This window comes from Bidens hawaiensis, unplaced genomic scaffold, assembly GCF_021521415.1.
Source record: "Bidens hawaiensis isolate Kalapana, Puna unplaced genomic scaffold, B.hawaiensis_p1.1 tig00000097_1, whole genome shotgun sequence".
In the NCBI taxonomy this organism is placed as follows: Eukaryota; Viridiplantae; Streptophyta; class Magnoliopsida; order Asterales; family Asteraceae; genus Bidens; species Bidens hawaiensis.
Genome location: NW_027491017.1, coordinates 8,365,098 through 8,376,234, shown reverse-complemented (window position 1 = coordinate 8,376,234; position 11,137 = coordinate 8,365,098).

Sequence of the window (11,137 nt, the reverse complement as noted above, 5' to 3'; positions counted from 1 at the left end):
CACGGGTGGAAATATAGAAATCGTCTAATAAACACATATAATTTCAAACGACAATATTTCCCGTCCTCGAAAGTAAGTTAATAGAACTTGTCTAAATTCGAAGGATAGACAAAGTCTATTAAATCATATATTGGATATAATGAATTGTTAATTAGAAGATTATCGGAATTTATACATTCATCTGTCGTCATTTGAAACCCCCCCCCCCAACATTCCCTTCACCTATATCCAATAGTCAATTCGCAAATCATTTTATGTTTTCAACATGTAAGGATTGACATCTAACTGTGAGCCTCGTGTTTTTTTGATAGTTTAAGTACCTTGTGCTTTTACAAGGTGTAGAAAGAACTACTTGAAGTGTAATTTAAAATAAACATGAAGAAAATTCTATACAATTTAACTATTTATTTAACAAAAGTATCATAAATTTAGTATCTACAACTCCCTAAATACTTCCTTGTATATAAGGTTTATACTTTAATTTGTAGCATTTCGCTGTTGATAAATATAAAAAGGAACAAATTGGTTTTTTAATAGCTAATAACTAAACAGTTACAAATATCAATTGACTTATATAACTTGTTTAGCGATTCATAGAGCCATAAATTGTATACACTCTAATATTGACTTGAACTTGTTGTGACTTGACTCACGATGTTAATAACCCATATTAGCTCAAACATGTTCTAAATCATGACACGAACCTGCACAATTTGACATGCCTAACTATGTATCCATATGGCTGCTAATAACAGTCCAGATGTGGCAACCATTCGATATAGTGACGTATTTTATTTTCCATTAGTAAGATACTAATAATGTATTAATTTTTTAATACATATAAAAGATGAATAAAATAATTTATAGTGGTTCTTAAATATTTAGTAGTTTTCATTGAGCCTAACAATATGTATAAATCTTAAAATATCGGTTTTATTTATTAATCTGTATTAATAATCTTTATATCCATGAAAACAAGTATCTATAAAATATGATATATTGATAATAAAAAATCAAATTGCACAATGATCTTGGTTGGAAAGTAGTTTAATATATTAGAGAAACAGAACTTTCTCTTTTTATAGTACTCTTTAGAAATGAGTTTAATAGACTTTACCTAAATCTTGTTCATATGCAACCAATCTACTTATTTTCCTCACGAAAAGTCATGCACTTGACCATTAACATCTTCTCCATCTTATTTTTGCGAAATGAAATCAATCACAACAGTATTATCTTAGGAGGACTTACTAACTATTATAATGTAAAAAAGGTTTCAAATTTAATAATGAAAATATTAAATTGTATAGTAATGATAAGGTAAATAAGATATTTGGCCCTCAGTATAAATATATATGCAATTTGTAAGCACCCTAATATTGTTTTGGAATTCAAAAAAATGGGCGGTGTTGTATCTAAACCATCATGGAAGAAATATTAAATAATTAATTAATAATTAATTAATAATTAAATAATTTAAAGGTCAAAATTAAATTAACTACGCAATTGATGAATATAAAGTAAGAAATTACCTTGTATTCAAATTCCACTGTCAAGCTCCTGATATGTAATTATAATAAAAAAATAGTTTATAAAGCTTTCGATAAATAAAGTAAAAAACCTTATACAACAAACACCAAATAATTTGAGGTGTTTACCTAACACCCGATTAGAGATTGAGCATGAGATGATGGTTTATATAACCTTTTGATATCTTATTTTCCATTAGTAAGATACTAATAATGTATTCATTTTTTAATACATACAAAAGGTGAATACAATAATTTTTAGTGGTTCTTAAATATTCAGTAGTAATTGAAGCTTACTATTGTATAATAGTATTATTCCTCCTAATCATTATACCTCCACATGGGGCGTCATCACCATAAAACTGCCTCAAAAAAGCTTTTAATAATTCCTATAAAAGTCAATGATATAAATTTAAGTAAACATAATAAATAAATTAAATATGAAAATATGTTATTAAGCATGATACCAAATGTTGTGAAACTGAATCTCTTAATTTCTTAAAAATAAAAAAAGTCAATACATTTTCCCATTTATATAGAGAATAATTAAAGATTTTAATTACAATTAATTCATAAACTGACGATTTTGCATAATTATGGTAAATTGAATTATATGTGGTTTTGGTAATTGAATGTGATTTTAATCCAGTTATTCAAATGATTTTGAATTTTGGGATATTTAATGATATTAGAAAAGCTAGTCTCACCATTTTTATTATAGAAAGTAATTAATTTTGATAAATAACTATCATAAAGTAAATTAAGAAAACTATTAAATGATTTATCATAAAGTAAATTATACCTTCTTTAGTAACATCATTTTAATAAAGAAATCTAGTATATACATAGGCTTAATTAATTGTATCATATCTCGTATAATAAACATCCTCTGAAGTTACTTTATACATTTATTTCTAATTAGTTGACTGAATTAAAATTTTCAATTTCATATCCTGTCTCTAGTAAAAATTATTTTAATATATAGGCTTAATTAGTATACATTATTTTTTATAAAGCTAAACAAAGTTATATTCTAGGCTTAATTATTTATGTTATTGTTAACTGGGTCTAATTTTAGATGTATGGGAATTGACAATTCATACCAGTTACCAAAATTCGTTTAATTGATATGATTAATTATATTAATGGTAATAAATATCAATTACTAACTTATTCTTGTACATTATTAATTTTATGCTCTAGCTTGAAGTATGGTGTAGATTTAAACATATCAATTTTAATTATATTGTAATTAATCGTGTTTAAAACATTATATCACCTAACCTAACTAAAACACGTATTAAAAAAATCTTTATAAAAACGTAAATACATTAATTAATGTAAGGCCCCGAACCCGGTGACCCTACTTTAGCGTCGGATTTACTCATAAACACAGTTCTTCAAATCAGAGTTTATTAAAACTTTTCGCGGAATATAAAACATCAATCATTTGTTACCAAACATTAAATCTTTTCTTTGATACCATAACACAAAACTTTATATTTAAAACATCTTTACTTCTTTCTTCAGATGCCAGCCGTTCAATCCATGCCGTGTGTCATCCTCATGCTAACTCTATAATCAGCTCACCTGCGTGCATACTAAAAGTCAGCTACGCTGAGTGAGTTCTAGTTAATCATACAATATCATGCAATACCTTCTTACATACATACGTACTTAACCTCATAACTTTCTTTCATACACACATAAGTACTCATACCATCATTCTTACTTACATACTTTCTTTCTTACTTACATACTTTCTTTACATTCATAATCATACGTTTTAAAGAGCCTTTCGCCCTATAACCTCACAGATATTATAAGGGTCTGGTCCCTAGTTTTCGAATATTAGAAGGGTTCGATTCCCTAACATCACAGATATTATAAGGGTCTGGTCCCTATCATCACAGATATTATAAGGGTCTGGTCCCTAACATCACAGATATTATAAGGGTCTGGTCCCTATCATCACAGATATTATAAGGGTCTGGTCCCTAACATCACAGATATTATAAGGGTCTGGTCCCTAACATCACAGATATTATAAGGGTCTGGTCCCTAACATCACAGATATTATAAGGGTTTGGTCCCTAACATCACAGATATTATAAGGGTCTGGTCCTTAACATCACAGATATTATAAGGGTCTGGTCCCTTGGTTTTCGAATATTAGTAGGGTTCGATTCCCTCTTCATTACCATACAACCATACATCCTACCTCGAGTATTATTAGGGCTCGGTATCCTTTTCGTAACCATACAACCATACAACCGTCATTTCCTTCTTTTATTAACTTTATTACGTTCATATACATAAACATACATATCATACTTACCATATTTATAACGTTACAACCTGACAGTACGTACAATATCCGAAGATCGTTCACGTACCATCAAGCAATCATTCATACATATCACACATATCACATACCATTCGTGTACCTATACACACATACTTACATTATAACATAAGAACACTCTAGGCATTCTTTACCTCATTCATTAACAACCATGCCCCTTGTCGTTACGTGCAATATCCGAAGATCGTTCACGCCCCGACAAGTATTCATTTGAACATTCATACATCTACGATATATAATATTCGTACCTTTATTTTTAACCTGACAGTACGCGCAATATCCGAAGATCGTTCGCGTACCGACAAACAATCATTCATATCTATCACACATTTCACATATGACATACACTTATCACTTAGGATAAATGTATTAACAACACATCGAGTATGCACACAGCCCCGAAAACATAACAAGGAATGGGGCTAGAAACTCACCTGAATACTGCTTCTTTTTCTGAGAGCTGTAAATCCCTTCTTTAACTGAGCTCGGCTAACTGTACAAGTTACACGTATCAATACTCGCCTGACCTAATCTGGTGGCCTAGTATTAGCTTACTTTAACTTATCGCTTTATAATTTATTTTCTAATCAAACTTGGCTTTAGGCGAAGTTAACCCTTCGGGCGAACTTAGCTTCAGGCGAAGTTAAACCTTAGGCGAACTTGGCTTCAGGCGAAGTTAAACCTTAGGCGAACTTGGCTTCAGGCGAAGTTAAACCTCAGGCGAACTTGGCTTTTAGGCGAAGTTAAACCTCAGGCGAACTTGGCTTCAGGCGAAGTTAAACCTTAGGCGAACTTGGCTTCAGGCGAAGTTAAACCTTAGGCGAACTTGGCTTTTAGGCGAAGTTACCATTTAGGCGAAGTTGCCATCAGGCGAACTTGGCTTCAGGCGAACTTATCAGGCGAACTTGGCTTGCAGGCGAAGTTCATCAGGCGAACTTAGCTTGCAGGCGAAGTTCATCGCTTGAAGGCGAAGTTGCCCAGATGAAGGCGAAGTTGTCGCGCTGCAGATCTGTTTGCCCATAACTCCTTCGTTTCTTAGCCAAATAACTCGATTTTGGTACCCACGGAATCGTATGATCGGCGCCTACAAACCCTAACCATCAAATCGGCCTAAAATCGACGTTTTAGAGGTCCGATTTGGGCAGTTTGGGTTCGGGTCCGGTTTAACCCATCCAATCCTAACCATTTTCAGTAATATTAGCTTTGTTGGATATGTTCTTACCTTACCAACGCAGATCTATCAACAAAACCTCGGGTCTCGGCTCCGAATCTTGATCGGTTAGAATGTGTGTGTTTTGAGGGTGTAAGGAGTGTGTGTTAGGGAGTTTGGTGAGAAAAATGAGATATTTTGGGATTTTGGGGGTATTTATATCCCTGAAATCCCATTCTCATTTAACCTATCTCAATTAACCCAAGTCCATAACCCACTTCCATTACCCGACATTAGCCCGACCCATACCAACTCCTATTCTTTTATTTATTCCCTGATAACCCGAGTAAACTTCCCATCTATTAATAAGTAATGTAATTAATATTACCTTTGAAATTTCGGGATGTTACAAGTCTTCCCTCCTTAAAGAGGTTTCGTCCCCGAAACCTAACTTATTCCCTATAAAAGGAAAACTTCTTACATATACACGTTTTATAGAATTGCTTTCGCTTTCTGAGTTACCCTTCCTACTTCCGACTTTACAGCCATCGAATGGTGGTCATGTGTTTTAGCTATTTAAGGTAGCTTGTCCATGAGACCCTCGATGCACCAAGACTCATCTCATCCTTCTAAGGGTTTCGATTAGTACTTTTAACACTATTGTCTAAAACAACATTTCACCATAACATAATAATCATTCTTAACCAAACTCAAAATAATTACACGCCCCAGATAAACATAAGTTTTAAACCTTAACACAAAACAAGTTCTTAAGCAAAAGTAATTTAAATAAACCATTGCATGAGCAATTATTCCTTCATCAGGTGTTCCTCTCTGCAGTTTCCCAAAGTCTTCATCCTTTCGCACCTACCGCCCCTGATTCCTTGCAATCCCTAGCCATGTGGTCAGCTTTTCCGCAATTGAAGCACTTTGGACGATCAGGGCATTCTCGAGAATAATGCCCACTCTTTCCACACCGATAGCACCTGTCTGTCCCAGTCTTACATTCTCCCTGGTGCACTCGCCCACATGTCTTACACGCATCCTTGTTCCCAACCTTGGCCTTCCTCTCATCAGTTGTTGTCACCATCTCGCCAGACCGCTTAGCAGAGGTAGCCCATTTCTTCTCCTTCTTTTCTCCTTCATGTCCTTCCTTTGGCTTCTTGCAATCCCTTGCTAGGTGCCCACGTCCTCCACAGTTGTGACACCTATGGTAATCATCACATTCCCCAGAGGAATGTCCTGCTCTTCCACACCTGTAGCAAACACCTAATCCCTTTCTGCACTCTCCGGGGTGTCTCTTCCCACATTTTTCACAAGCAGTGAACCCCTCTTGCCTTGCCTTCTTTTTGCGTGGATCCACCTCATCGGCTTCCTCTGGTTCTGGAGTTGGGTTCTTTTTCTTCTTTTCCCCCACCGTTCTTGCTCCCCCACAATCCCTAGCTAAGTGACTCGACTTACCACACTTATAACATTTCTGGTTCTCGGTGCAATCACGAGTTATGTGTCCCTTCTTCCCACATCGGTAGCACTGATTTGGACCAGCCTTGCATTCTCCTAGGTGCATCTTCCCGCACACTTTGCATGTTTCCCTTCCCGCGACCTTTAGTATCTTCTTCTCCGCATACTCCACGACATCTACAGATCCTTTGGTTCCTTTCGCTCCTCCCTTATAATCATCACCCTTCTTTCCGTCTCCTCCTGCCTTCTCAGTGGCCCTTGCATGGTTTTCGGCAGACTTGTCAGTACGAAATTTCTTCTCTGCAGCAGCCACAGCGTAAGAAATGGCAAATTGAGTAACAGGATCCAGCTGATACCCTTCATTGCTGCTTGGTCCTTGCAAAGTTTCACTTTTATCCTTTTTCGTGGTAGTAACTAGTTCTTCAGAAGGTTCTCGGACAACGCGTATTCCAAGAGGACGTCCAGTGTGACCTCCCTTACCAACAAACCTTTTTGCTCCAGCCATTAGTATTCTAAGGGAAAACACAAACATCATCACTCAAGGAACTATCTAGTACAAGGATAGCAAGGCTAACAGGTAATAACAGTGGCCAGCTGTGACTAGCTGATCACATTGCTTTCCGTGTCCTATACACTTCCCTTTATGAGTCTATTTGTGCTGGTTCTACTTAAGCAGTTAGTCAAATCAAACAATCAATTATTCCTATCCCTATCGTTCACATATCCTTTCTTTCTCATTAACATATATCATTTAATCATACACTTTACCTTTACTGATCTTGCTTGAGCGACACATGGCATTCTTGAACTGGCATCTTCTTTCCTTTCTTACTTAAATCCCATTTTCTGTTCGAGTCTAAGCATGTAGGATGCTTAAATCTCTCGAACTTATGCTCTGATACCAACTTGTAAGGCCCCGAACCCGGTGACCCTACTTTAGCGTCGGATTTACTCATAAACACAGTTCTTCAAATCAGAGTTTATTAAAACTTTTCGCGGAATATAAAACATCAATCATTTGTTACCAAACATTAAATCTTTTCTTTGATACCATAACACAAAACTTTATATTTAAAACATCTTTACTTCTTTCTTCAGATGCCAGCCGTTCAATCCATGCCGTGTGTCATCCTCATGCTAACTCTATAATCAGCTCACCTGCGTGCATACTAAAAGTCAGCTACGCTGAGTGAGTTCTAGTTAATCATACAATATCATGCAATACCTTCTTACATACATACGTACTTAACCTCATAACTTTCTTTCATACACACATAAGTACTCATACCATCATTCTTACTTACATACTTTCTTTCTTACTTACATACTTTCTTTACATTCATAATCATACGTTTTAAAGAGCCTTTCGCCCTATAACCTCACAGATATTATAAGGGTCTGGTCCCTAGTTTTCGAATATTAGAAGGGTTCGATTCCCTAACATCACAGATATTATAAGGGTCTGGTCCCTATCATCACAGATATTATAAGGGTCTGGTCCCTAACATCACAGATATTATAAGGGTCTGGTCCCTATCATCACAGATATTATAAGGGTCTGGTCCCTAACATCACAGATATTATAAGGGTCTGGTCCCTAACATCACAGATATTATAAGGGTCTGGTCCCTAACATCACAGATATTATAAGGGTCTGGTCCCTAACATCACAGATATTATAAGGGTCTGGTCCTTAACATCACAGATATTATAAGGGTCTGGTCCCTTGGTTTTCGAATATTAGTAGGGTTCGATTCCCTCTTCATTACCATACAACCATACATCCTACCTCGAGTATTATTAGGGCTCGGTATCCTTTTCGTAACCATACAACCATACAACCGTCATTTCCTTCTTTTATTAACTTTATTACGTTCATATACATAAACATACATATCATACTTACCATATTTATAACGTTACAACCTGACAGTACGTACAATATCCGAAGATCGTTCACGTACCATCAAGCAATCATTCATACATATCACACATATCACATACCATTCGTGTACCTATACACACATACTTACATTATAACATAAGAACACTCTAGGCATTCTTTACCTCATTCATTAACAACCATGCCCCTTGTCGTTACGTGCAATATCCGAAGATCGTTCACGCCCCGACAAGTATTCATTTGAACATTCATACATCTACGATATATAATATTCGTACCTTTATTTTTAACCTGACAGTACGCGCAATATCCGAAGATCGTTCGCGTACCGACAAACAATCATTCATATCTATCACACATTTCACATATGACATACACTTATCACTTAGGATAAATGTATTAACAACACATCGAGTATGCACACAGCCCCGAAAACATAACAAGGAATGGGGCTAGAAACTCACCTGAATACTGCTTCTTTTTCTGAGAGCTGTAAATCCCTTCTTTAACTGAGCTCGGCTAACTGTACAAGTTACACGTATCAATACTCGCCTGACCTAATCTGGTGGCCTAGTATTAGCTTACTTTAACTTATCGCTTTATAATTTATTTTCTAATCAAACTTGGCTTTAGGCGAAGTTAACCCTTCGGGCGAACTTAGCTTCAGGCGAAGTTAAACCTTAGGCGAACTTGGCTTCAGGCGAAGTTAAACCTTAGGCGAACTTGGCTTCAGGCGAAGTTAAACCTCAGGCGAACTTGGCTTTTAGGCGAAGTTAAACCTCAGGCGAACTTGGCTTCAGGCGAAGTTAAACCTTAGGCGAACTTGGCTTCAGGCGAAGTTAAACCTTAGGCGAACTTGGCTTTTAGGCGAAGTTACCATCTAGGCGAAGTTGCCATCAGGCGAACTTGGCTTCAGGCGAACTTATCAGGCGAACTTGGCTTGCAGGCGAAGTTCATCAGGCGAACTTAGCTTGCAGGCGAAGTTCATCGCTTGAAGGCGAAGTTGCCCAGATGAAGGCGAAGTTGTCGCGCTGCAGATCTGTTTGCCCATAACTTCTTCGTTTCTTAGCCAAATAACTCGATTTTGGTACCCACGGAATCGTATGATCGGCGCCTACAAACCCTAACCATCAAATCGGCCTAAAATCGACGTTTTAGAGGTCCGATTTGGGCAGTTTGGGTTCGGGTCCGGTTTAACCCATCCAATCCTAACCATTTTCAGTAATATTAGCTTTGTTGGATATGTTCTTACCTTACCAACGCAGATCTATCAACAAAACCTCGGGTCTCGGCTCCGAATCTTGATCGGTTAGAATGTGTGTGTTTTGAGGGTGTAAGGAGTGTGTGTTAGGGAGTTTGGTGAGAAAAATGAGATATTTTGGGATTTTGGGGGTATTTATATCCCTGAAATCCCATTCTCATTTAACCTATCTCAATTAACCCAAGTCCATAACCCACTTCCATTACCCGACATTAGCCCGACCCATACCAACTCCTATTCTTTTATTTATTCCCTGATAACCCGAGTAAACTTCCCATCTATTAATAAGTAATGTAATTAATATTACCTTTGAAATTTCGGGATGTTACAATTAATAACAATAATAATTTATTGGTTATCTTAATTAAAACACGGTAATTAAAAAATTACAATAAAGACATATTAAATTGGTCAAATGTATTAAAGATTCTATAATGTACGTGAGCACCGGATTATTAACTATATAACATATTTTTGTAAGTGGTCAAGAATTCGAATTTTAAAATGGTTCAAATAAATAATTTTTATTATTCACTTAAGGAATTTAGTTGAAATTGACATTAAATTAACAATAACTTAAAATATTTAGAAGAAACTAATATTTTTTTATTTAATGCATGAATATTGAATAATTATGAAATGAGTTTATATTTATGGATGGTATTCAAAAAAAAAAAGGGTTGAAAAAAATTAGTCAAATTAGGAATGCGAATTATGTTTAAATATGTAAATTTTATTTAAACCTATTCAATATAAATGTTCAAATTGAGTCAAATCGTTAATTTATTCAAATTGTTGTTATTTATACATATTCAATATAATCAATTATGTAAATGTTATTTAAACCTATTCAATATAATTGGACTTTGACCAACAACAATATAAGATTGATTATCTTACTATAAATAATTTAATGTAGTATAGAATAATCAACTAAATTTCATTTCTGGATTATATAATAACCAATTAAATTACATAAATTCTGAAAAATAAATAAATACATGAATACTAACATAAATATAAATCAATATTAAACAAAAATAAAAGACATCTTATCAAACAATTCTCAATCCATGAAATTAGCTATACCAAGTTGGGGACAATAACCTGAAATTATAAAATTAAATATTAATATTAATATCACATAATAAATATATTACAAATTATGGAAGATTTGAACTATGTGAAAAAAATGTAAATTTGATGTTATAACTTACAACCGGAAAATTTAAATCGCGTTACCGGAAAAACGAAATAGTGAAGATCTCCATTGAATCTTCGATTTTGAAATATAACCTAAAAAGATTATAAGAAAAAATCATATAAATATTAATATAAATACAAACAAAAATGGAAAATTATCAGTTTAATCTTGGATTTTGATATAGAATTTAAAGATATTATAACAAAGTAATATAAAAATTAAAATTAATATAAAACCTTACCGGAAAACGTTACCGGAAAACTG